The 25,464-nt window shown below is 40.3% G+C and overlaps 1 long non-coding RNA gene across 1 annotated transcript in view; it reads left to right on the forward strand.

Moving 5' to 3' along the window:
- The first annotated feature begins 3,107 nt into the window (after nucleotides 1-3,107).
- LOC137164510 (uncharacterized) overlaps nucleotides 3,108-25,464 on the forward strand; it is a 43,711-nt gene continuing 21,354 nt past the window's right edge. The window contains exon 1 of the long non-coding RNA XR_010923063.1: nucleotides 3,108-3,384. This is a non-coding gene — a long non-coding RNA (uncharacterized lncRNA). The remainder of the gene's footprint in view (nucleotides 3,385-25,464) is intronic.

The following is a 25,464-nucleotide window of genomic DNA, read 5'->3' on the forward strand; positions in this document are numbered from 1 at the left end:
TTTTTTTTTTAAACAGAGATTTACTTCTATAAATCTGGGATTAGTACCTTAGCAGCTATGTGTTTGACTCTGTCTCTGAATACTTAGGCCAAGAACGTGGGCTGAGCTCTGACGGCTTTGTGACTCTCTGGTGGCACGAAGCTGTAGTAAAGCTGGTGCGTCTGGCTCCTTGAAGATTCATCCTGTAGAGTGGAATAGTGTCTCCTATGTCACTCCCCCATCTCCCAGTCCCTGGAATAAGGGCATGCATGATTGAGGGGGGACATAGCTGGGGAAGAGCCTAAAGGAAGCCCACAGGATTGACAGAGCAAAAAGTTAGCTTTGCCTCTCTCTCTTTCTCACCCCCGCCCCAGTGCCCCCTTCTTGTCCTGGGCTGAGTGCAGTGGAATCAGAACTAGGATGTGACCCTTGCCATTCATGGGACAGAACCCCAGCTGGCAAAAATTGGTGTAGCTTCATCAACTTCAGTGGAGTGCTGCCAATTCACATGAAGTGGGAATCTGGCCTAACATTCTGAGCCAGAGTTTTAAAAAACAAACAAAACATTATAAAAGGGTTTTGGGGGTTTTTTTTTTGGAAAGAGATCACTTTGTTTAGGAGAGGGTAAATAGTATGTAGAATGTAATTGTTTTCAATAAGCATTTAAGCTGAGATTTTCAGCCATCTTAAAATTAATGGGTGTCAAAATCCTTTTGGTATCTTTGAAAATATCAGCCCCATAGAGCAAAAAATCTAGTCCTGCAAGATCCTGAGCACCCTCAACTCTCATTAAGTTCAATGGGAATTGAGGGATCTCAGTGCCTGAGAGGATCAAGCCTCAGATTTTTCACCCCTGCCATTTTAGTGAAATATGTACATGCAAAGCACTCATTTGTGCATGCAAAACACCAGTAAGTGAATGCTTGCTTTTCATGCAAGGATGTTTATTTTGGAAGTGTTACTTTGAGTCTATCTAATAGATCCTTCATTCCTTGTGCATCCATCACTCCCATTGACTTCAGAAGTGTCTTTAATGGGGCTCTTGAATGCTTCAGGAATACAGAATAGGCCAGATTTACAAATATAGGGCTCAGAGTCATATCAACATATGTATGATGCCTAGTTCATGTAGTCCCATAAACAGCGGGCACAAGTGTAAATAGTATAAGTGTATTAAAAACAGCTTGTCACATATATTTTCAGGGGACATTCTTCTCCTGTCTGAATTGTCAGATGATATTAGAGACCTCCTAATAAAGTTCCAGCTTCTTTGGAGTCTATCAGCATCACATGATTAGAAAGGATGTGAACCTGACAGTTTGACCTCTTCAGTCCCCATAGAATACAATCATAAACCTGGCAGATAGAGCTAGATCACTCTGAGTTTTTTCCCTTTTATTCTATTGCCTTTTAAGAATATAGATAAGTTTATATTTAAGAGGAAAGTCACAAAGTAATCCTCCTAGCTTCTTAGTTGCTTTCATTTAGTAGGCATGAAAGATGATGGGAAAAGTGTATCCAGAGCAGGTTTGGAATAAAAATGGAAGAGGAAAGCACTGGCATAGTGTGTCACCTGCAATATTGCAACTGAGTGACACGAAACTTTTAATATTGTGTTTAAATGTAAAAAAACCCCTCCACTTCCATGCAATGCTAAAGCTGATTAGTCAAAATATAAAAAGTTATAGATATATTAAAGTTGCATCAGCAAACTTAGCTCAGCCACATTGTATGTGTTTTATTGACATTCAAGATGCTAATAATTATATTTACACCTGTTCAGATTGGTTTTATTTATTATTTTAATTAGGATCATCGGTCATGTTGATTACAAATATTTGTGCTTTGCCAGTAGCCATCTGAGGCACATTTACACTGCACCTGCAAAACAACTATTGAAATGAATAAGAGCTGTTTGTGGAGTACCTGCAGAATTGGCCCAGAACTGTATAACCAGACTTGCACATGTGGTCTCTTATACAATGAACATATTGGATGTGGAGGAATTACAGACTTTAATATTATAGCCAAATGGAGTCCCAAATTAAATATCTGACATCAAAGCAATTTTCACCTATGGGAATTCCACTTAGAAAACTAAATTGCTAAATCTCTGCTCTGTTTTTCAAAGCCTGTATTGTTGGCTTGTCTTTGTGTAGAGACATTTAGTGGTGCTGTTCCTTTTTAAAAACACTTAAATCTGCTAAGTGAGCGCCTCAGTGATTTGTAAATCAGTGAAGCTTCATTGACAGTAAAATGAAGCAAGCAAGAAGGGGTGTGACCGAATGGTTGAAGCAGAGGACTCCAAGTTAGGACTATTCCTGGGTTCCATGTGCAGCTCTGCGACAACCTTACTTTATTGTCTTGGGCAGACACCTCTTCCTGTGCTTCAGTTTATGCCTGTTAAATGTTGGTCAGATGTGCCTCGCACTGGTATTATGAGGTTTAAGTATTCAATCATTGAAAACAATAACAAAAATATTGGAAGGTATATTAAGTCTCATGCATCAGGGTTTAAACTGATCTCTGACTTCTTGAGATCAGGATGAGATCTAATGTGTGTGTGTGTGTGTGTGTGTGTGGGGGAGGGGGGAGGCAGACTGTCCCAAACAGGCCTACGGTGGCATTCTTACCCCTATCTTTGAAGCATATGTTATTGGCTACCGTCAGAGACAGGATACTGGACTAGATGGACTGCTGGTATGATCCCTTTTTGGCAATTCTTATGTTCCTGTTAAGTCTTTGTAAAGTGTTCTGAGATCCTTGGATAGAAGAGATTATAAAAATATTATTCTCTAAACTGTTACATACATGCAACAGCAGTGGTTCTTAATCCTTTTGGGTTGACAGTCTGAGAAAATGTTACAGGAAAAATCATTCCGTGACCTAACTTATTACACATTACATGTGGTTTCAAAGGACTGTGGGATTTGGGTCAACATTGCTGTAACGGGGTGGCTTGCCCTGCTGGAGAGCCAAAGGCTAAACCAGCCTGATTACAGAATGGGCCGCACCTGAGAGGAAGCAGGTGATTCCTCTGTAAAAGGAGTCAGTGATAGTGGTGAGTAGTGATAAAGCCCACCTGGGGAAGAAGATTCCTTCAGGGTCTTGAGTTATAGTACAGAGATTAGTTTTCCAGGCAGGGAGGCCTGGGAGAGACTTTGCTTGAGCAGTCTGAGAAATAGCCCTAGGGAGGGCAGAAGTTTGTTTTTGTGTTAAGACATTTTTGGACTTTTAGGTTAGATAACTGGGATCCTGAAAGGGATAGGTTAAAGACTGTGATTTGGCCAGAGGGCTGAGTTACTGACCATGAAACTACAGTGCTGTAGTGACTGTGGGCATGGGGGCACCGAGCCTGGTGAAACAGCTGTGATGCCACATCTGATCATGAAAGGATGCCTAGTGGTGAGTTGATTTGGTTGCAAACCTACTGAAAAGAACATTTTGCAGAAATTGTGGGTGTTGGGTTGGCCTCTTGTTGGGTCCCTAGATTGAATGGTGGGGTGTTAATAGTTGGAATTTAATAAATTTAGCAGTCAGCACCATAATAAAATACCTGTATAATCCAAATGATTTCCAAAAAACAGATATACCACACGCCAAACTGACAATGGACAAAAGCATCCAATGTTGTCTTAAAAGTATGACTTGATGCTTTACTGGCTTAGATGGAATGCCCCAGGGCAAGGAATTTAACTCCTCTTTAATTGTTTAGCAGAATTCTAGCTGAACAAGAATCTTCCTTCTGTTTGCTTTTTTGTTTGTTACCTTTGCTCTTTTTTAGAGCAATTGAATAACTCCTAGGAAGCTAGTTGGAACAGTATACTATCATCATTATCTTGTAATTAGTTTATTTATTCCCAGCCAGGGCCTCTGCTAATTAAAAAGTGCTGTACTGCAGACAGGTGGTGGCTGTGACAAATTAGGAATCTCTTTTGCTACACAATCTATTACATTGAAGCAATGGGAAAATGGTTTTCTAAAAATATAGCCTTCTTGATGACCTGGTAAACAGAGCATGCAAACTCAGAATTGCATATACCCCAGGTATTCTTTCTAGTTACATTGTTCACCCTCCTCAGTTATGGGGTGCTTTGCTTGTATTATGCTACTAATGAATGTGTTTAACCAATTATTATGTGAACTCAAACACAATTGCTGAGTGACTGCATCTTTCTATTGTGACACTTACACCTGTGTGTGTCTCCATACTTTGGTAGAAAGCTTTTCCTGAACAGTTTATTGGTCATGAAAATGCTGCATCTAGTTACATGTTTCTATTACAAAGGCATTGTAGTCTACAGAAACAGTTGGTGCCACCTGCATTTCTTTGAACCCAAGCCGGTCATTCAGCTGAGTAGCCTAATGTTTGTAATGAGCAACACAGGGGGGAAAAACTTGTTTCACATCTGCATATGGCGAATGTTGCCAGGCAAGGAGTCACACAAGTGTTGTTAGAGTGCTAAAAGGTATTTGTGCTGTAGATATTTTTAAACAGAATATTCAGAATGTAGGGGAGGCTCTGGGCCGGGACAAACAGCTCATGGTTTCCCACAGGTTATAAAAATCACCTTAAGGGCCACTCAGGGAACTTCCCTGTTGTAGGGAGTTCCCCACCACATGTGGAGTCAGAGAAACTAGTTCCATGACACCCCATACATACCAGGGGTGGGATGAGGTCTGGCTCAGTTTCCTAACTGTTATACTCTGGCTATTCCTGGCTTCTATAGTGGTTTATAGGGTCCACTCAGGCATCTCTGCACCTCAGCAGGGAGGGGGCTGAGGTGGCCTCTGACTGGCCTAAGATGTAGGAATGGCAAAAGAGGTGTAAAGCCACCTCATCCCCCCTCTCAGTCCATCCTCCAAGCCTAGCTCTAACAGAGAGCGGTGAATGGAGCCCTAAGAGTCTTTCTGCCTAACTTCAGGATTCCGGTGGATTTTTCAGTCCTTTCTCAACAATCTGAGTTGTTCATGTTGCCAAGACTGTGGCTGCTGCTGGTACTGTGATGGCCTGTAGCTGCCACAGCTTTGAAATGGATTTTGATAGAAGGAAAATTAAAGATGGGTTCTGTCCAGGCAGGCCAAAAAGAAAGAGAGTGCTTGAATTCTTGATCTCTCCACGGGTCCAAAATCTGTTAAAACAGGGGATATAGTATCCTGATCAACAATTTCCTCCAAACTCCTCATTCCACTGATGTTACCTATGAGTGTGTCTACACAGGGCTCAAAGATCCACAACTGATCCCCATCAGCTGACTCAGGCTTGTTCCGCAGGGCTAAAAAATGCTATGTAGATGGTCAGGCTTGGACTAGAACCTGAGCTCAGAGATCTTCCACCCTTACAGGGTTTCAGGGCTTGGGCTCAGCCCAAACCCAGAATGCCTACACGGCAATTTTTCAGCCCAGATTCCTGAGCCTGGTGAGCCTTAGTCAGCTGACCTGGGCCAGCCATGAGTGTGTTATCCCTATGTAGACATACCCTATATCTCTTCTGGGTTGTGTATGCTACTAAAAGATTGTGGGCCAAAGGTGGCCTTCACTTATAAAGCTCACTGATTTCAGTGGGATTGCATAGGTGTAATTGAAGACTGAATTCTGCCCTAATAGCATCAGGATGTAATGATTTAACCCAGATCTGCTGCTTGATGACATGTTAGTGACTAATGCCGTTCAGAATGAGATCCAGAAGTTTGGAAGTAGATTGGATAATCTAAATATGACAGGCCTTTAGAAATATGTATAGTAATAACAAATGATGTTTAACAAAAAGTTTCCCATCTCATTTCTCTCAGGCAGAAAGAGAGGATAAGCAATACATTTCTCTTCAAAAGCAATCCAAGAGAAATATATTAACAGTCCTATATAGTTTTTGATTATTCAGAAAATAAATATTTGTATCCTAAGTACCTGTAAACCGTTCTTACTGGCAGTAGAAGTGTAGTCAAAGACCATGCAGCCCTGAAACTGAGTAGTGAAATTCTAAACTTAAACTGGATCTGATTAAATATTCTTTTTAAGAAAGGGTCTGATTTTTGATCTCACACCAGAGTAAAACTGGTATATCACCATTGGCTGCAAGAGTTACTCGTGATTTACGTTTGCACAATAAATCAGTATTGATAGATTTCACTTTCTGGTTTTTGGGCACCAACCCAATCTGCTGCCCAATACATCAGGGAGCAATTTAACTTTTAGAGAGACACTTCAGTGAAAAAAGGAGGAAAAAATCAGTTAGGTTTGCTTAAAAAATGATTTTGGGTCTAATCTACCTAACCTCATCTCTCTGTGCTTTAGGGATTATAAACAGATATTTGTACTTAATTGAGAATAATAATAATAAATAACAAAAGCCAGCGATAGGCTTCGTCATCTAACTATGGTCCTGTTCCTATGTTTGTATGGATCTAGGGCCTTTTTGTCTACTACTTGACATGATTTAACGCCTGTGCAAGGAGGATTTAAAGTACTATTACCACTGACGTAAATGACTACTCTGCACACCTTTAAGTGACTGAGATGCAAGACTGGAGAATTGGGCCCTTACGGTTAGGAATTTCCCCTTGGTCAGACTCTATTTTTCAATTTCTCTCTGACAGGATTCTAAAGTTTTGAATCTTCTGTTCTTCAGTTTCAGCTGTGTTGTCATGAGGTCCCTGAAATCCTGACCCCTGGCTCTATTGACAACTATGGGTGGTGGTGGTGATGGTGTCATTGATTAACTGCAGGCTTCTCTGCCCTGAACTCAGCAAATTAGAATCTCATGATTTCAGCAGATGTTTCTGCTTCTTTGCCAAATGTAAAGTTTATGGACCAGTGAGGTGAAAGTCTAGAAACCTGCCTCTCAACACATGACCTGGGGAGCATCTCTGACTTTATAGAAACACTTTGTAAATACACAGTCCTAATGAACACAGTACTTAATGCTGCCTCCACCCCCTCATTTCTTAAGAGGGAGCGTGCCACTATTTTTAAAGCACACTTTAAGGAATGAACAGTCATACAAATTCTGGCTACAGAGGCTTCATTTTTTTGCACATGTTCACATGGTCCTTTCCCACAGAGAAACCTATGAGATGGGGCAGGCCAGAGATGCAGGAAGACCTTGAAGTTTCTTGGCAGTCATCCATCCCCAGCAAATTAGATATCCCAACATGGCTGAAGGCAGGCAGGGAATAGTGATCATTAGGCACCAGGATAGATGCTGAAGGATTTTTTTAGTGTCTGCATGGTGTGAAGGGGTGAAGAAGGCTACATAGTTGGATTCCTAGAAGCAGGACATAGAGGCTAGGAAGCTGCTGGTGAAATAATTGGAACGCAGGTGTATTGAATCTGTCTTTCTGCTCAAGGAGAACAGGATTCATACACAGTCAATAAAATAAACAAGGAGGACTATTCCAAGTCTGTTCAACTGCCACAGTTGTCAAGAGGGCCAGCACCAATGAGACAGGCCTCAATAATTTGATAAAGGAGACTTTCTTTTCCTGTGTGAAAGGAGTAGGCTGTTGTCTGACCCCAGCAACTATTCGAAGGAGATGTGGGACCATGCTCTAAAGGCCCAATCCTGTTAATGGCTGAATGCTCCCAGGGAGTTGAGCGTGCTCACAGGATCTGGCTCTAAGGCAATGTATTACATGTACATCACTTATTTCCATTCTATCATTGAACAGAGGCTCTCTAAAGACCTAGCCTTTACTGAAGTCTGGGACAACACAGGTGTACATAAGTCTCTGACTCCAGAGGTGGTGGTTCACATAGTGTGTGTGTGTGTGTGTGTGTGTGTGTGTGTGTGTGTGACTAGTCCTATGGATTTCTGAACCCCCACACAAGCAGAAAAAGAACATGTGGTACATGTGTCAAAGTAAAGTGTGGAGATTATTTGCTTCCTCCTTAAATACCATTCTAGGCAATAATAGGCAACGTAGAAAATATTGCCAGACATAAGGGTCTTTCCATTTTACAAGCCAATTTAAAGCTTCTGGCTTTGTTTTACTTCAGAGGAGTAGAAATCTTAATCCCTGAAAGTTTGACTTTAAATTACATCTTAGTGTCCTTCTCATAGTAGAAGGGATGTAAAACAGGTATTGACTTTCCTCTGGTTTTTTTCATGGCATTACAGCATGCTAACTCTCTAGAAAATCCAAGCTCTTGTCTAGTGACAACTTTTTCTTGCAAAACATAGTACTTATACAGGTGATCAAAGATGGGGCACAAATCATAACTGAGAACTCAACACTCCCAGCTTTTTGGGAAGTCTGTATTCAGAGATGGAATTTGTAGCTAATCAATTTCTACCAAGTCTGAGCAAATATATAATTTTAATTTACCAAACCAGATCCTCAGATAGTGTAAATTTATGTACCTCAATTTACTCTAGTTGAGTATCTGGCTCTCAATCTTTTACTTTATTGGCCGTTAAAATACTGGATTGGTATGGAGGAGAGCTGAGTTCGATTTCTGGCTCTGCTACAGACTTTGACTTTGAGGCACAATGAAATTTAATTGCGCATCCCCATTTTACAGATGGAGGTAGGGGGAATAGAACATTCACTAAAGTATGTGAGGTGCTTGGGTTCTACAGTGACGAGGTCTGTATAAGTATCTAGATGGATCACATGAACATCTGTTAAGGTTTATTTTATCTTTTGACACTTTTATGATCCTTTGGAAGGATCACATTTGTAGGAAAACCTAGGAGCTCTGTTATCTGGATGGAAACAAACCTTTTATAACCTTTCTATTTTTTTTCCTGAGAGGAAAAAGATCTAATGATGGAAAACACCAAACTTTGGTCAAATAAGAAAAATAAACTTCTTTGAGGCAAGCGTCTTTCCCATAAACTGAAACCTCTGAATGAAGTATCTGCCAAAGAATGCTCTTTTCCTGGAACACAGGGAATAGAAAGCCAGCAACTTGCTTTTAATACTTTCAACCAAATTTTACAGCAACATCTGACATCTAGAATAACCTTGAGCCTCCCTGTTTTTTTTAAATTTTCACAAATACTACTCCTGTTTCTTCCAGTTCATTGATATGTTCATTGAGGATGTATCATACACTTGTAGATTTCTGAGAAGTATCTTACATATGAAAAGCTGGTGATAAAGCTACCAAAGACCTAACTATGCTGGCTGGCTGTTTTTGTAGTATAAAATAAAAACTAATCTTTCTTCAGTAAGACCCCAAAGGGCTCTTGGGAAGGCTGTTTTGGCTATATCATCACCCTAGCTTGTTTAATTTTGTAAATCTGTAATTGGCAATACGTGACCACACTCTTGCTTATTTTAACTAATATTTATTTAAATCTTACCAGAGAGTGGGTAGGTAAGATCCTGTGGGAAGAAAATCTAAAGGAAAAGGGAGGTGAGGAGAGCTGGCAGTTTCTCAGAGACCATGTTAAAGGCACAACTGCTAACTATCCCAATGCAAAGGAAAGAGGATGTGGCCAACCTGCCTCTATCATGAGCCCTTTAATGACCTGAAAATCAAAAAAGGAATCCTACCAAAAAGTGGGAATATGGACAAGTTCCTAAGTAGGAGTACAAAAGAGCACAAGTGTGTGGAGACAAAATCTGGAAGGCTAAGGCACAAAATGAGTTACACCTAGCAAGGGACATAAGGGAATAAGAGGAGATTCTTTAAATACATTAGGAGAAGGAAGGATGGAGGAAAGTGTATGCCTTCTACTTACCGGGAAGGAGAGGTAACTGCTGACAACATCAGGAAGGCTAAGGTGTTTAAGGCCTGTTTTACTTCAGACTTCACTAAAAAGGTTAAAGGTTACCAAATATTCAACACAATTAATATTAACAACAAGGAGGAAGAAACACAAGCCAAAGTAGGGAAAGAGCCGATTAAAGAATATTTCTATAAATTAGATTGTTCGGCTAGATCCTTAAGTACCCTAGGGTGAGTTTCATCAGGCCCTGCTGACTTGAATACAATCTCTCAACTGTTAGCAATTCTTTGAGAACTCTTGGAGGATGGGTTAGTCTTCAGAGGACTGGAGAAGGGCAAACATCAGACCTATCTTCAAAGAAGGGACACTAGGAGGACTCAGGCTGACTAGTCTATAATTCCCCAACAATGATACCTGGAAAGATACTGGGAACAAACTATAAAAGTAATTTGAAAGCACCTAGGGGATAACAGGATTATAAGGATTCACAAGTATGGATTGTCAAGAACAAATTATGACAAACCAACCTAATTTCCTTTTTTGATGGAAAATCTGTAGGTGACACCAAGCTGGGAGGGGTTGCAAGCACTTTGCAGGACAGGATTAGAGTTCAAAATGACCTTGACAAATTGGAGAATTGATCTGAATTCAATAATATGGAGTGCAATAAAGACTAGTGCAAAGTACTACATTAAGAAAGGAAAATCAAATGCACAGCTATAAAATGAGGAATAACTGGCTAGGTGGTATTGCTGAAAAGGATCTGAGGGTTATAGTGCACCACAAAGTGAGTCCTTCGTGCAATGCAGCTGTAAAAAGGCTAATATTCTGGGGTGTATTGACATAAGTAAGTCATGGGAGGTGGTTATCCTTGTCTACTTAGCACTGGTAAGGCCTCAGCTACAGTACTGTCTAATTCTGGGCTCCACACTTTAGCCTCTCTCCAATTTGTTCACATCTTTCCTAGAGGAGATCAATTAAAAGGTTTAGAAAACCTGATTTATGAGGAATGGTTTTAAAAAAAACAAACAAACCCCCCAACACCTGGGCATCTTAATTCTTGAGGGAAGACCTGACAAGTCTTCAAGTATGTTAAGGGCTGTTCTAAAAAGGACTGATGAACTGTTCCCCAGGTCCATTGTAGATAGGACATTACCTTGCTGCAGATTAAGCACATTGCTTAAAAAGGAATTCCTATTACCCAACCAATATCTAACTATAATGGTAGTTAAGCACTAGAATAGGGTTCCAAAGGAGGCTGTGGAATTCCCATTGTAGGTTTATTAAGAATGGATTGGACAAACACCTGTCTGTGTTTACTTGGTCCTGCTTCAGTGCAGGGTGCTTGACTTGGTGACTTCTTAATGTTCCTTCTGAGCCTTACATTTGTAGGAGTCCATAAGGTGGACTGTAGTTTCTTTTGTTTCCATCAGGATAAAATTCATAAGCAAGCACCAATTTATCACTTACAGAATAATTTTATATTTAAAAAAAATTCCAGAGTTGGACAAAGTTGTTTTTGATTGACTTACCTTATGGTTTGCAAAAAAGAACTCCTCTTACAGGCCGTATGTACAGATTACTTCATGTCACCCAGCATTGAAATGTAGCCACCTCTGAGCAGGGATTTAGCAGCCTTTTTAACAATGGACATCAGTACTAGTTTCAGTTATGCAATGGACTTCATTTTGATGCTGACTACACTGCTGTAAATGTGAAGTTATGGAGTTTTTTTCACATTTAGACCTGTGCAAATGTTGAATAGCTATAACAGAGGTCAGCCTCTTTCCTAGCAGAGCTAGAGGGTATGGTTGCTAGCTACACACTTTGAGCATTATCTTCCCACTGCAGTCGTTTGGAATTCTGCAATTTAATTTTAGCAGGGAGGCTAAAAGACTTTTTTTCCCTAAACTACCAAGGAACCAAAAAGTCAGTGGGCCAATATTTTATCAAGTTGTGCAAAAGATCGAAAGTGTTGCTATGTCAATTATTTTGTGCTTCGTTACAAACAAAGGTCCTGGTCTGCAAACACTTATGCACATGCTTAACTTTTCTACTGTGAGTAGCCCTTTTGATTTCAAACTGATTGAAGCACATGCATAAGGGTCTACAGAATTGGGGGCCTAAAAATTTGGGCGAGTTTTGGCAAAAAAGGCCTAATGTGAGAATTAATTCCTTTTGAAAATCCACGCTTTTCTTAGTGATCTACCTCTTTCAGCAAAACGTGGTGTGGCAACTTGCATCTCTTTGCACCACGCCCCTCCCCAACAAACTAAATAGCCCACATCTTGTTGAATTACTCCAAAAGTGGAGCACAAACACCTAGAATAAAAGGGCAATTTTTTCCATGCAAAATTTTGTGAAACCATCCCCAATTTTTTATAACTGTTTTACATGCTGAACATGAAGTTCCATGGGTGTTTCCTAAAAGTAGCAGTATTCTTAGCGTAGACATTAATCCTGCTTTCATTTAAGTCAGTAGTAGCAGGATTGAGTTCTTGCTCTGTAAACCCTCCGGCTTAACTCAGGGAAATGATTTGAAGTGTTTGAAAGTTCTTGACTCATTGTTTTTTATTCATACTTTCCATTCCTCTGGAATAAAAAAAATTAATAGAATGAAAAAACACTTTTCTTGGATGCTGCACCTTTCATTCAAAGCTTTTAAGCAAATATAATGACCCTGACCTTGCTCCCATTGATTTCAATGGGGCAGAATCAGGTCCAGTGTGCATTTATTTATAAACTTTGGGGAAAAAACAAAACCAACCAAAAGTGAAGTTTAGAGATGTTTTCTAGAAAGTTTGCTTAGGATGAACAAATTAATAATAAGAACCTATCATAACCATACTAAATAAGTCAATTGCTCAAAATTCTTTAGGGACTGTACCAGCTGACGGGGGCAATTTCAGTTAGAACCATATGAACTTAGGCCCCTATTCTGCACACAGTTATGCACAATCTTTATGTAGCCCCACTGAAATCAATTAAATGACTTCTGTTGGCAGTTACACACATACTTAGTTTGTGGAATCTACCGCTTAGTGACTCTCGTTTCCTAAAATAATTCATAAAACAAGTGAGATTTGCAGGAGGATTCACCATTTCTTATGATGAACACTGAATTGCTTTTGATTTTCAGCTCTTTGAAAATCCTGCCCAATGCTTCTTTTTTTCCGCCACTGGAAAATTGCAGTGAAAGGTTTCAAATTCAATGATTCATTTTTCTCTTGAAAAATGTCAAGGAAATAATCAGCATCTTCCAACCTGCCATGATGAGCATAGCTGTCTTCTTGCTTCTCTACCTGCGGATCCCCAAAATGGCTAAACCTGTTTTTGTTTGCCCCCGCCCCCTTCAGGAGGAGTTTGACTCTTAGCTGATATGGAAGACTTGTGGGATGCCAAAGGGACACAACTGAAAGGCAGACCATTTGGAAACTAGAGCTGAGTTTTTTTTTTTTTTTTTTTTTTTTATGGCGTGGGCTGAAATTCTGGACTTTGCTTCTTAAAAATATTGTTCGCTGTCTCCATGTAAATATGAACAGAAAGTCCTCAAGGACTTGATGAGATGTCCTATCCATATCAAGTATCTTCAGCTCTGATTTCAGACTTTAGTAATGAAAGCAATAGTAAAGGAGGCTCATTTATTTTGTTTAGCACCATGGATTATCTCTGAACATCATTTTCCATCAGGTCCAAGGGGAAAGCAGTGATGCGTTTAACTGCCAAATATATCAGATTAAACAAACGATACAATTGCTTTTTTGGTTTTAAAAACACAAAACTAAAAAGTTGTTTTTAGCTCAGAGCTAAAATATGAGCTGCTACAGTTTTAAGTTAAAGACCCGAAGCTGCCTAGCTGCTGCTGTAACACACTTAAGTTTTCTGTGGATTGTGGGCATATTGGGACCTGTAACACACACTTTCCAGTGCCTTACAGAAGAACACCAGAAAACTGCTTTGGTTTAGCTAACCAATGCCATAGAACTCTGTAGCAAACTAACTATTTTTCATTTGAATCTGGTGGCTTTTTGAATAACAGTCTTCACCATGGCTGTTAATCAGCTATTTGCTATTAAAGTGCAAGAAGGTGGTGATATAGGACATCTGTCTGTGCAATGTTAAGTGACTCTTCCAGTTCTGACATTCACCCAGCATCAAAGGTGCCATAAAGCCTCTCCATGCAGCAGAACCTCTGCAGTTCTATTGCATAGGATGGGTTACTGCAGAAGGGGAGCACAGAAGATGCATTCAATCTTTTGTGCAGTAGAGGTCTTCTCTCTGCCAACCCAGGTGAGAGACAGAGGAGGGAAAAGGGAGAGCTTAGTGGATCCATGATTATGTAGATCTGGTGGCTGACTCCCTGAAAAGTGGGTACTGAGATCATGGGTCCTATTCTAGCTCAGGGCCTGGAAAAGCACCTGTGGGAAGACAGCAGGGCTGCACTGTGTTCAAGTTGAGGCTGTCCATTCTCACAGCTCCTACAAGTGCACCTCTTTTTGATACGTCAACTGCTCTGCTACTCCAGTTCTAAGCATCTGGAGTAGAGCTTGCCTGCCTAGCTAGCATTGAATAAATTTGTGGTAGAGATTTACTAAGCTATATTTGATGATCTCTAATGGGGTGCTTAACTACAATGCAGTAGCTGGCAGGAAAAGTTACCCCAAGGGTTTCACCCATATGGTCTATGGGGTGGATCTGGCTCCCATGCTATAGTTCTGACTCCTATAACAAATTCAGACTTTCCAGAATGAAAGCATGCTTCTAGCCCTCATGGCTGCAGAAATAACCTTCCCCATGTGAACTGAGAGTAACTAGTTCAGTGATGACTACCTGAGTATGCAGACCGCCTGAAACAATGACTCGGAGGTATGAACTCCCTGCCCCTCATTAATCTGATTGAAGAATCAACTCTGAATCCCAGTGATGGCACGTAATGTCAACATGAATTGTTTAACATGTAGTGGAGGGATTAAAGTAGAGGGTGGGAATGAAGCTCACTGGCATCGAAATTAGGAATTGCTATAGGTAAGAAAATGCAGAGAAAAGAATGGAGGAGACTCTCAAAAACAAGGACAAACAAAGGATGAGGAAGGAGAAGAAACAAAGGGCAGAGATAAGTGACCTAAAAGGGAGCAGTTTTTGCCACCGAACACTGAATGCAACAAGAAGTCATGGAACAAATAGTAACTAAAACACTGAGTTATTTATGTAAAGACCATCCCTTTTGTGTTTTTGCAAATGCCTATATACATAGGCATTCACTGTGTATTGTAGGAAGTATGTAGTGTCCTTTCCTACTCAGCATCTCAGGGGCTAGTCAAACTTACCTCACCGATGAAATTACCCAGTTATGACTGCCTACCTAGAGGAAGAATGGCATTAGCATTTTAATGCAGGTCTAGAGCCCTTTGGATTGTTCAGCCTTCATTGTGCTGTGAGCAGCCTGTGTGGCACTGCACCCTGGGACAGTAATTCTGTGTCTTTAATCCAGTGCTTGGACAGCTACTTTCACTTCACTCTGCCTTTGAGACCATTCCATTTCAAAAAGATTACCCAGGAAACACCCTGAATTGGGTCCTTTGGCTGTTAAATCTAGATATTTTAGAAGCTGCCCCTGGGTCCAATTCTGTGTTCCTTTGTTCCCATGCTGAATGCTTGGATATTTGCCCCCCAGTACAAGTTAAGGTCTTTATGATCATCTTCTGACCACCAAAGCAGTGCAAACAGGCTTGGGTGGAATAGAGAATTGGCCCCTTTGTCCGTGGCATTAAAGAAAAGACTGAAAGAGATGGCAGAGTGACACAATTGTATGTTCAGTGAGAGCCCTTCTTGCTATAGGACCTTCCACATTTGGGGCCGCCTCCTGTTCCAGTTGAAAATGTCTGACTTCACTGAGTGCAGGATCATGCCTCCATGGGTGACTGTCAATTATCTGATGGATTTTATTTCCCTAGTGCTTTATTAAAAACAGGTTTGTTCTTTGTCTATTAAATTCTCACTTAGAAAATTACACTTTGTATATTTTTCTCTTGTGAATGCCCACAACTGAGACTTTAGTTAAAAAAGTACAGACTTTATTAATGTTGTCCCTCTTCCACCCATGTAAACCCAACTCTAGGGAATTTCCAGTTTTCTAAGCAAAATCTGCATATTGTCTATTTATCCCTCCCTTTGTCTTCCTATGGTTTGTGTTCTATTCTGTATAACTAAGGCACTAATGCTTTGGTCTAAGTGATGCTCAGCACCTTTCTAGTCTGGTACCTGCATTAGTATGTCACTCTAGGGGATTAGCCCTGGATGGAACTACAGAGTTCTGGACTATTCAGGACTGTTAATAGTATGAATCAAATTTTAAAAATTTAAATTTAAAGATTTAAAAAATTATCTATGTAACTGGTGGGTAAAATTGAACTTGTCCAAGTTGATCCTTGTCACATACCCACTAAGGTTTCCTAACCTCACCCAAAACTATTCTGATGAGACCCCTTTGGCACAGGCTAAAATCGCTTTTCATGGCAGGTTTAGTGACCTGTAGTCCTGCAAATAAATCTTGAGGGTTATGGCTGCAGGATTACACCACTGATTTTCATCACTTTACAGAGGGCTGATACCTTAATATCCAGATATTTTTATATAACTGTTTGCTGCTTTATTCATTATAAGTGTCACCTGAATACTCACAGCACTTCCCAGAAAAGTCTGTTTGTTACATGTCCCTCATGGAGACTCCAGTCGTGTGCGTCTGGACAAGGGCACAGACTTCAGGTCAGTAGTCCTTAAGCAGGAGACATGAGTCTATGGGAATCTGTGTTGCTCATCCTTTAATCTGGCAGTGGATTTATCCTCCTGGAGAAGCAATGTGTTTACCTGATGAAACACATTGTCTCCTCCTCCCCCGCTCCCACACCCTCTAGGAAACACACACACACACACGGACTGAACACATGCGAGGTGGGCAGTTAACCCTGCATGGCTTTATTTAACTATAAGAGGGTCAAGAAACTGAAAAGAGCTCCAGAGTCTGGATGGACCACTCTATTGAGAATTGACTACCTAACCTCATACTAAATTTTCCACCCCCTGACCAATCACTATTGAATGGATTCCCTTATGCAAAGACTAACTCCCAATATGCATTATGAATGAGCTAAGACTATTAAATGTTCAGCTACAAAGCCTCTGTCTGAAGTCTACAATGTTGGCCGGTTTTCAGGCACAAGTAAGGGACTCAGTAATGAGATGGGATAGAGTGCATTAGACATCAAGGTGGTGAGGTCGCTAAGGAACACTTAGTCTGTAAGTATGAAGTTGTGGTGCCTATTCTAAATTACTCAGATATTTGTACTTGCTATTCCATCCGTGAGTAGTTACCCAAGTACTTTTGAGGCAATTCCTCTTTCCTGATAAAGATCTTTTTTTTTGGGGGGGGGGGGGGCTGGTGTTGTCCCAAAGTACTCACAGGTTGCACATAAGGTGTTAGGGCCCTACTATCAGCAACTGGCATTGGAGCTTGAAAATGAGATGAATTCTGGATAAACCTTCATTCCCTTCAGAGTTCCTCATCTTCCTCACCCAAATCTCAGTACTGTCTCCTCAGTTGTTTACTCACATGCCTGTTGGAGAAATGTCCATGGATTTTGATTTCTTCAAAGGTGTCTGACTCTCCCAGCCCTCAATGTCTACATTTTGGAGCCCAAATCAGTGTTCTAATAAGGCAGTTTTGTTCTGGAGTCACTACTGCAAGTGTTTGTTTATGTAAGTCCTTTTGACAGCTCTGCAGGGAGTGACTGGCAGGGAGCAACCAATGCCGTCGATTGGGCTTACTTGGGATTAAAGTGAGTATTTGCTGAACATGTCTGATATTCCAGAGGAAAAGGAATATTGTGCATCTAAGGGCAATAAGTTTAGTGGGGTGTGAAAAGTCATTGTTAATGGATCAGCTGCTCATTGGACCAGCTGTTTGAGTTGGCCATGTCCCCTATACAGCTTCCGTAGTGCAGCCTCTGATGTGACGAATACTCTGATTTTTAAAATAGCCATATTAAGACTGTTTTTAAAAACTGTGTGTGAGAATTCTGATCAAAGGCACCTGAATTTCAGTCTCCATGACTGTCATACTCTGTTTTACCACAGAGCTGTCAATGGCAGTGCCTGATCCCTCTCTGCTGCCTTGCAGAAGCACTGCAATCTTATCCTAATGTGGAAGGAACATTGCTAGAGGGGACATAACAGTTCAGTCTCCATGTCTATTTAATAATCATTAGCCTCTCTTCTGAGACAGCAGTAATTAGCTACTTCGTTGGCAGACTCTGGTGATTTTTGTTTTGTTTATACAGTTGCCCAGTGAATAGGAAATGAGATCTTCTCCCCCCCACCCCCACACACACTATTCTTGGGTCATCAAGCAGCCATCCCATGATGACCACTCTCTCTCCCATTCAGCCATCTCTACAGTTAATCTTGTAACATGACATAAAGCTGTTTGGGATGGGGGGGGGGGGAGGAGGGAACATTAAACACATTATTCCTGACTGGAAGCAAAGTCAAAGAACAGAACCTTCTAAGGCACATCACTCCTGCTGTCCTTTTACTATGCTGGGGAAGGGAGGAAACTTGTACTGATCACCTTTAAAACATACATATGAACTTTTTTTTTTTAATAGCAGCATGATACAAGACTAACCTGCAGGCCTTCAGACATTACATATACATACCTAGATGGATGCTAGACAAACGTTTCAGTGGCTAGTGGACTGGAAGTCAGGATTAGGTTTCATTGCTAGCTTGCTTGACTGTCACTGGTTAGTTGCATGACATTGAGCAAATCACATAGCCTCTCTGTGCCTTCCTTCCCCCAGCTGTAAAATGTTGCTACTTCTCCAGGCCATGAAGTTTTGTGGGAATTCAATGTTTGTAAAGTACTTTGAGTTTGCTGGAGCAAAGGTGCTGTATAACCACAGTGTGTTTGCCCTGTATTCTCTGTGAAAGTGTTTGCTCCTTCTCACTCACAGCCAGGCTCCTCCTCCTTCAGTCCGCAGCATCCTTTGATTATAATATTAATTTGTTACTGCTGGAATTAAATGGCATGATGCAAATCTGGCATGAGGTCTTCATTGTGGGATCAAGTGGTAAGAGAATGAGCTGTGGGGGAGCAAATGATTGTATAACACATTAGGGTAACGAGCTGAATAGGATTTCAGACGGAAAATTTTGCCTCAAATGAAAGTCCCTACCTAAAAATATAAGCCAAAAAAAAAAGCTGCTAGGTAATGGTTTTACTGTCTGTGATATGTCCTATATTGACACCATTATAGTATAGGAAATAGAGGGGGAAAGATTTGTTAATGTGTTAATTATTTATTGGTGCTGTACAAAACAGGCAGATATGGATCCTGGTCCTAACTTCTAGGAGTAGTCCCTCTGAAGTCTATGGGCCTGATTCACTTCTCATTTACACCAGTGGAATTCTGGAATTCCTCATTTTTTTGCTGGTGTTAGGGGTCCCATGGGTAGTTTTACGTAAGGAATTATTACTTGCCTGAGTAAGGGTTTGCATGATGGAAGCCTTGGTTTTTATCAAACAGATCAATAAAAACTCAGCCATGTAATACGAGAGGTCCTATCTAACTGCCATGGAAAGCAGTCTTTCCATCAACATCTGTAGGAGTAAGACTGGGCTCTAGGTGACCGGAAGGTGGATTTATTTCAAATCAGTGTAGCTTAAATAAATAGACTTGTATTTCTCTATTTGACTGCACTTTGTTGGTCAATTAGTGGTGGATCAGCTGCATGAAAGATGTGTGTATAAGGAGGGATGTGAGTAGAAAGGGTGGCTATTTAGATGCTAGTTTAATTGTACAAAGCCTCAAAGTTTTTTCTGTAAACACATTTGCTTTGCTTTTCCAAATGTATCTTTACTAAGAAATTAATGGACTTGTTTGATTTGGTACATATGCACATTAGAAATGTAGCTTTTGTTTTTTTGATGTTAGCTCAACATATCCAATAGAACAATCTTTGTAACAGTCTCATCTAATTATTCACATACTAAATGTACAGGAGATGACTGTTTCCATCCTTAGTCCTCTATCACATGCTCTCTTCAGCAAGAGAGTAAACTCCTTTTATGCTACAAGCCTTTCTATCCTAATGTCATGGACCTCATCCTGCATATGTCCGACCATCTCACTTTTTTCTGTCAATTATTAAAATCAAACACCAGCTCACGAAATGGAACTTATTGAATACACTCTGTTAAAGGACAGAATCTCCCCTCACTTTAAATTGCCTGCATTGTTTAGTTTTTTGCCTCTTGTGTCTCTCTCCATTGAGAACACCAGCTGACTCTTGACAGGTTGATAGCTTTACCTGTTCCCTTCTCTTTCTAATCTGCATCTATTCTTTGAACCTGTTACTAGCTTTGGGCCCAATCCTGTAAATGCAGACTTGCATTGCTAGGCAGGATTACTCATGTGCGTAGTCCCACTGACTTCATTATACTCCTTGCTAGTGGGAATACCCATAGAAGTAAGTCTTCAGGATCAGGTCCTACCTAATGGTGAGCTTTTCAATATATAAAGAAGAAATAGGTAGAAAAAGTTTAGATAAGAGAACTGAGTGAAAATGTTATGTAAAACTCAACCATTTCAGCAAGCTTTAAAAATACAAATATTTGGAAAGGCATAGGATCACTTTGCCCTGAGAAGAACAAAGTCTATCATTCAAACGGAATGATCATCCTGTTGGCAGAAACTAGGAATGGGCAATGGGGTGGATCACTTGATTACCTGTTCTGTTCATTCCCTCTGAAGCACCTGGCATTGGCCCCTGTCAGAAGCTGGTCTAGATGGACCATTGGTCTGGCCCAGTATGGTGGTTCTTGTGTTCTTAAACTATTTGCCAAATAGTTTGTCATCTTATCCAGAATGTCATGATCTAAGGTTACAAATGCTAATTTAAAATTCCCCCTTTAAAACTTCCCTTTTACAAGTGGCCTAATAAACCCTAGTCCTCCCATTTAAAGAAATGTTAACAAGTGAAAGAAAATATAAACACAACTACTCAAATTTCTAAATGAATACTGAGCTACACTGACCTTTCACTTACTCCTTGACAAACTCATCCCTTGTTTGTATCTTGTCTATTTAGATTGCAAGTTCTTTGAGGACAAAGACCTTCTCTGGAAAGCACCTAGCATGCTTTTGGTACTATGTCAACAAAAATAATAAGAATGTAATATATCTGAGCCCTTACGTGTGCTCTTGCTTTGTAGCATTCAGACAAGGTCTCTAACCTCAAACTCCTAATATTTAGAAGTTTATACTTGAATTTCCCATTATAGCTAAGAAACAAAATGCTGTTTGCTAAAAATGGAGATCTAGTGCATTTAATGCTTCACGTGCAAGTGTGTGGTGTGTTTTTTTTTTTTTTTTTATTTACACAGCTACAGAAGTAATGAACATGTAGCTAGTTAAATGTGTCCTGCATTAAATGGAATGTGATGAAAGGAAATACTTTGTAACATTCAGTGAGGGATTGGTCCTTTATTAGGATAACTATTCAAAGTTGTAACTAAATATTAAAAAAAAAAACTTTTGGAAGGGATTTAAAACATCCTGGTTCAGTGCTTACACCAATCGCTCCATATTGGCGGTTGAGACTCATCAGATGGGCAGATCATCCCACATCTGCCTACTACAGGGTTTATTGTACCTTCCTCTGAAGCATCTGGTGCAGGCTAGTGTTTGAAGACCAGTTATTGGACTAGATGGATTATGGGTTAGGAATTACATATTTGCTCAGCAATGTTCCTGTTTCCTACAGTGTGTGTGAGTGGAGGATTTTTATCCCTTTGTCTCTTCTACTAGTGGTCTATTTATGGCAGATATGGAATGAGAGCTGCCTCCATGTTCTCTTTTTACTTTGGTCTTGGGGAACAGTTTCCCAGAACATCTTTTGGCAGCTGAGGAATGAGGAATCATTTCTTCTGTGGTCACGTAGCTAAAGCATGCAGTCTCCTGTCTCTAGTCTCAGGTTTCTCATTCGCTGGTATTTCTGTCTCGATGTTTCCAGAAGGTTTAGTGATGAGAATCACAACTCCTCAAAGCCATAGTCTAGGCAATGACTGAGATCACCTATCACTGGGATTAGTTGTCAAATAGAAAATAGTATTGTTACTGTAGTTCTTTCTAAATTATTCAGTCCTGTAGGTGATACTTTTCCTGTTTGAGTTAGTACAGGAACAATGCTTGAAAAATATTAGAATGACCAGAATCAATAAAATACAGATTCTTAAGTGAATTTAAATATTGATCATAAAAGCTAGATTTAAAATTGTCTATTTGTCACTATATAAAATATTATTTACACCATTGGTCTTTACTGTCAAATCTACATCTAAAACCTGGTTCTCACTAAAACAGTTTTGTTCCTCCGGACCATTATCTCATCTCCATATTGGAGATCTTGTGCATCCATACGGCCAATATCTCCCTCTTTTATTCTTTTTAGTGGTAGAGGAGAGAACAGTCCAGCTATATGCATTACTCCCCTAGTATATTTAACAGTACCGGCTGGGGCATCATAGCCAGTAGTGGGGGGTGTTGTTAACCCAGGCTAGTGCCAATCTAGTATAAAATTTGATATTTTTTCTCCATAATTAAGAGATGTATCCCTTACCAGGGGGAAATTTACCCTTACCGGGGGAGCAGAGATGTTGGAGCTGCCCACCCCACCCCAAAAGAGGGAGTTTCACCCTCTGTGATCAGCCTGGTTCTCCACCAGTTACTGACTCACCACGAGGCGGTAGCGGTTGGACTTGCCACTCAGAGGCTTTCCTCACGGAGAGGTCCCTGCCAGCTTGAAGCTGAGCTGAGCTTGGCACTAGGGGCAATGAGCTGCTAGAGATGCAATATTTGTAAGTCCAATGTTTTGGGCTTCATTAGGAAAATTGAGATCATGATACACTTTCAAGAATAGGATGTTCACCCCAGTGTCTTGGTAAAGTTCCAATTTAGGTAACTCCGTTCTGCCTGTGTAAATATCCCTGCAAGTTATTCATTTGTTTACAGTACATTGCTCAAAGTTCTTTAAGGCCTCTCAGAATGAACAGTGCTTTAAAAAATAATTGCTATTAATTGAAGGCTCATTCATCAACATAAATGGCAAATTCCCTTTGACTTCAAGGAGAGCAGGACTGAGCTTTAAATAATTCTCATAATGAAGCATAAGTACAAAGAAAAACTCCTAAATCATACTGTTCTGAGATGCTGAAAAAATCTGACAATTTGACAACCTTTTTTCTTTTTTTCCAGTATACAGTTCTTCAGTTAGTCTATCAATTTTACACACAGATCAAAAAGCTATACAACACTTGGAACAGTGTACTAAAGCAACTGAGATGCCAGAATAATATAGGAATGGACTCCTGCCAGAGTTGGTTGCTTTTTTATTCAGTCTGTCATAACTTGCTTAAAAAAGCAGCTCATAGGGACTTTGGAATTTCTTGTATGAGGCCTACTTACCCTAGGTGCCCTAAACAGTACTTTGTATCAATAAACGCACAAGATTGTCCTGGCTTAGCTATCAGCCACAGATACTGAATGTTTGAGAGAGGTCTTCGGATTTAAGACTTGGGCCACAAAGGGCAATGAAGCTTTTTGAAGCACAGCAACCTTATTGTACACTGGATCCATACTGACTTCAGACGCAATTAGTCTCTCTAACTTTTCTGTAAATAAACACTAAATGTTTAAGCAAATCAGCAGACTGACCCTATTTTAAATATAAAAAATGGCATTACTGTTTTTTCCATTTGTATCTGGGTTATTTGTTGTCATGGCCCTGCGTTTGAATACTTGGAGGCATAAACAGTCATGTTATCCTGGACTGTATTCATTCCTCCTCGCTGATGGATGGATCTCTTTTGAAAAGCTGCTCTCATTAGAGCAGAAATTGGCATTCACACTGAAAGGTGAACCGCTATTTCAAGTGAAATAAACAGTGCCTGACTCACACCAAAGTATGTTTAAGATTAAGGTTCTATTTAATTACATTGGTGAATTGCATTCTTCCTGAATTGGGAGATAGTTCTCCAGGACGCAGTTTATAAACTGCATTTTGTAATAGCCAAGTGCTCTCTTGTTAAGACTTGGGTGTTCCAGTGTACATCAATATCTATATAAATTCTCTATAGGTACTTTGTGTACATGTACACACACACACAAAAAAGTCCTTCACTTCCCACCCCTCCCCAAATAGGCAGCCCTGTAAGGTTCATTGCACTGTACTCTCCCCTTAGAATGAGGGGCGCACAGCCTATAAGTACTGGAGCCAGAGGATTCAATAGCAGAGCATTCCCCGCTTAAAATCTTTTAACTCTGTGCTCTTGAGATTCCTGCTCTTGCCACGGGGTGTTCTAGAAGCCACATTGCCACTAGCTGCTCACAACATGATTGCACACTAATCCAAAAAGATTTTCTGTTGGGAAATATGGTTTCATCAAAATTATTTTTTTGAAACTGCATTAACTTTTGGCAAACCCCACCCCAAAAAATTCTGGTATTAATTTTTTTTCCAGAATTTTTATTTCATAGGAAACTTTGAAAATATTTTTTTTGTTCTAGCAAATGTCTAAATTTCCCACTACAGAAATTCCAAGTTTTACCCAGCTCTAACGAGGGGTAAAAGTGCTATGCAGTGGAATTAATCCAGCATCTAGCAGATTTGCTTTGCAATCTGTTAAATTGGGAGGGGAATGGGCTGGTACACTCTTTTCACCACCTGACATTTTCAAATGTGAAGCAGCTCATCTCTTAAACCACATGTCTGCTTTGAAGGATGATGCTTTGTGCCCATGTTATGTTGAAGTGTTTTGATGCTTCATATTGGCATCTGGCGGTAGGGGGAGGCCTAAGACCAGCAGCAGTTGTTGAGAGACTGGCAAGGAATCTGAAAAGTGGCCACACAGTGTGAGACGTGGCTGGAAAACCTTTTTTTGGTTTAAGTGTAGATGCAGAGAGAGGCCGGGTAGCCAAAAAACAATAGCAGCCAAAAAGCTAAATACATGCAGCTGAAGAACTTAAATTCAAGAGGAAGACATGAGAGGGCCAGAATAGTACTAACAAAACAGACTCTCCCTTTCCCTTCCCTGATCATCTTTCATCCTGCTACATCCTTCTCCACAAGTCTTGGCTTTCCTTTCTTTCCTCCTCCGATTGTCAAGAATGCTTCAGAATTGTCAGTTTAGGCTAGCGCAGCAGCAGAGAACAGTGACTGCAGCTAGAAAGTGGGGGGAGGCACCCCAAAATCAAGCCAGAGAGCATCATAAATGAATATGTAATTATCACTTCTCAAGAAGGTGGCACTTCTATGTGTAGCTATGGATGAATAATGCAGTTGCCTTGCAGACACAAATCATAGCCTCTGTATAGTCATGACTCCATACTTATTTTACACATGCAGCTCAACCCTGCAGTCCTTTTGCACACATTACTCTTCACAAAGCCCGTTGGAATTGTGCACTCTGACTGCAGGATCAGCACAATATATTGATCTTCTCTGTGGCTCTGTGCAGAATGAGCAATCCATTTTCTCTACCTTCAATATTACGGGATGGCAGCAGCCGTTACAAATCTGCCTCTATCAAAAGTAAAAATTAAACCATCACCACTTACTCAACAAGGAATTGTTTTGTTGAATGGCAGCTAGTGTGTTCTTTTTTTATACACCCCCATTTCCAACAGCTGGAGTTTCTTAAAGATGAAACCTACATCTTTCTGGATTGTGGCAGGGAAAAAGAAATAAGAGAA

Source organism: Emydura macquarii, unplaced genomic scaffold, assembly GCF_026122565.2.
Source record: "Emydura macquarii macquarii isolate MOO-44397 ecotype Brisbane River unplaced genomic scaffold, CSIRO-AGI_Emac_v2 contig_2676, whole genome shotgun sequence".
Lineage (NCBI taxonomy): Eukaryota > Metazoa > Chordata > Testudines > Chelidae > Emydura > Emydura macquarii.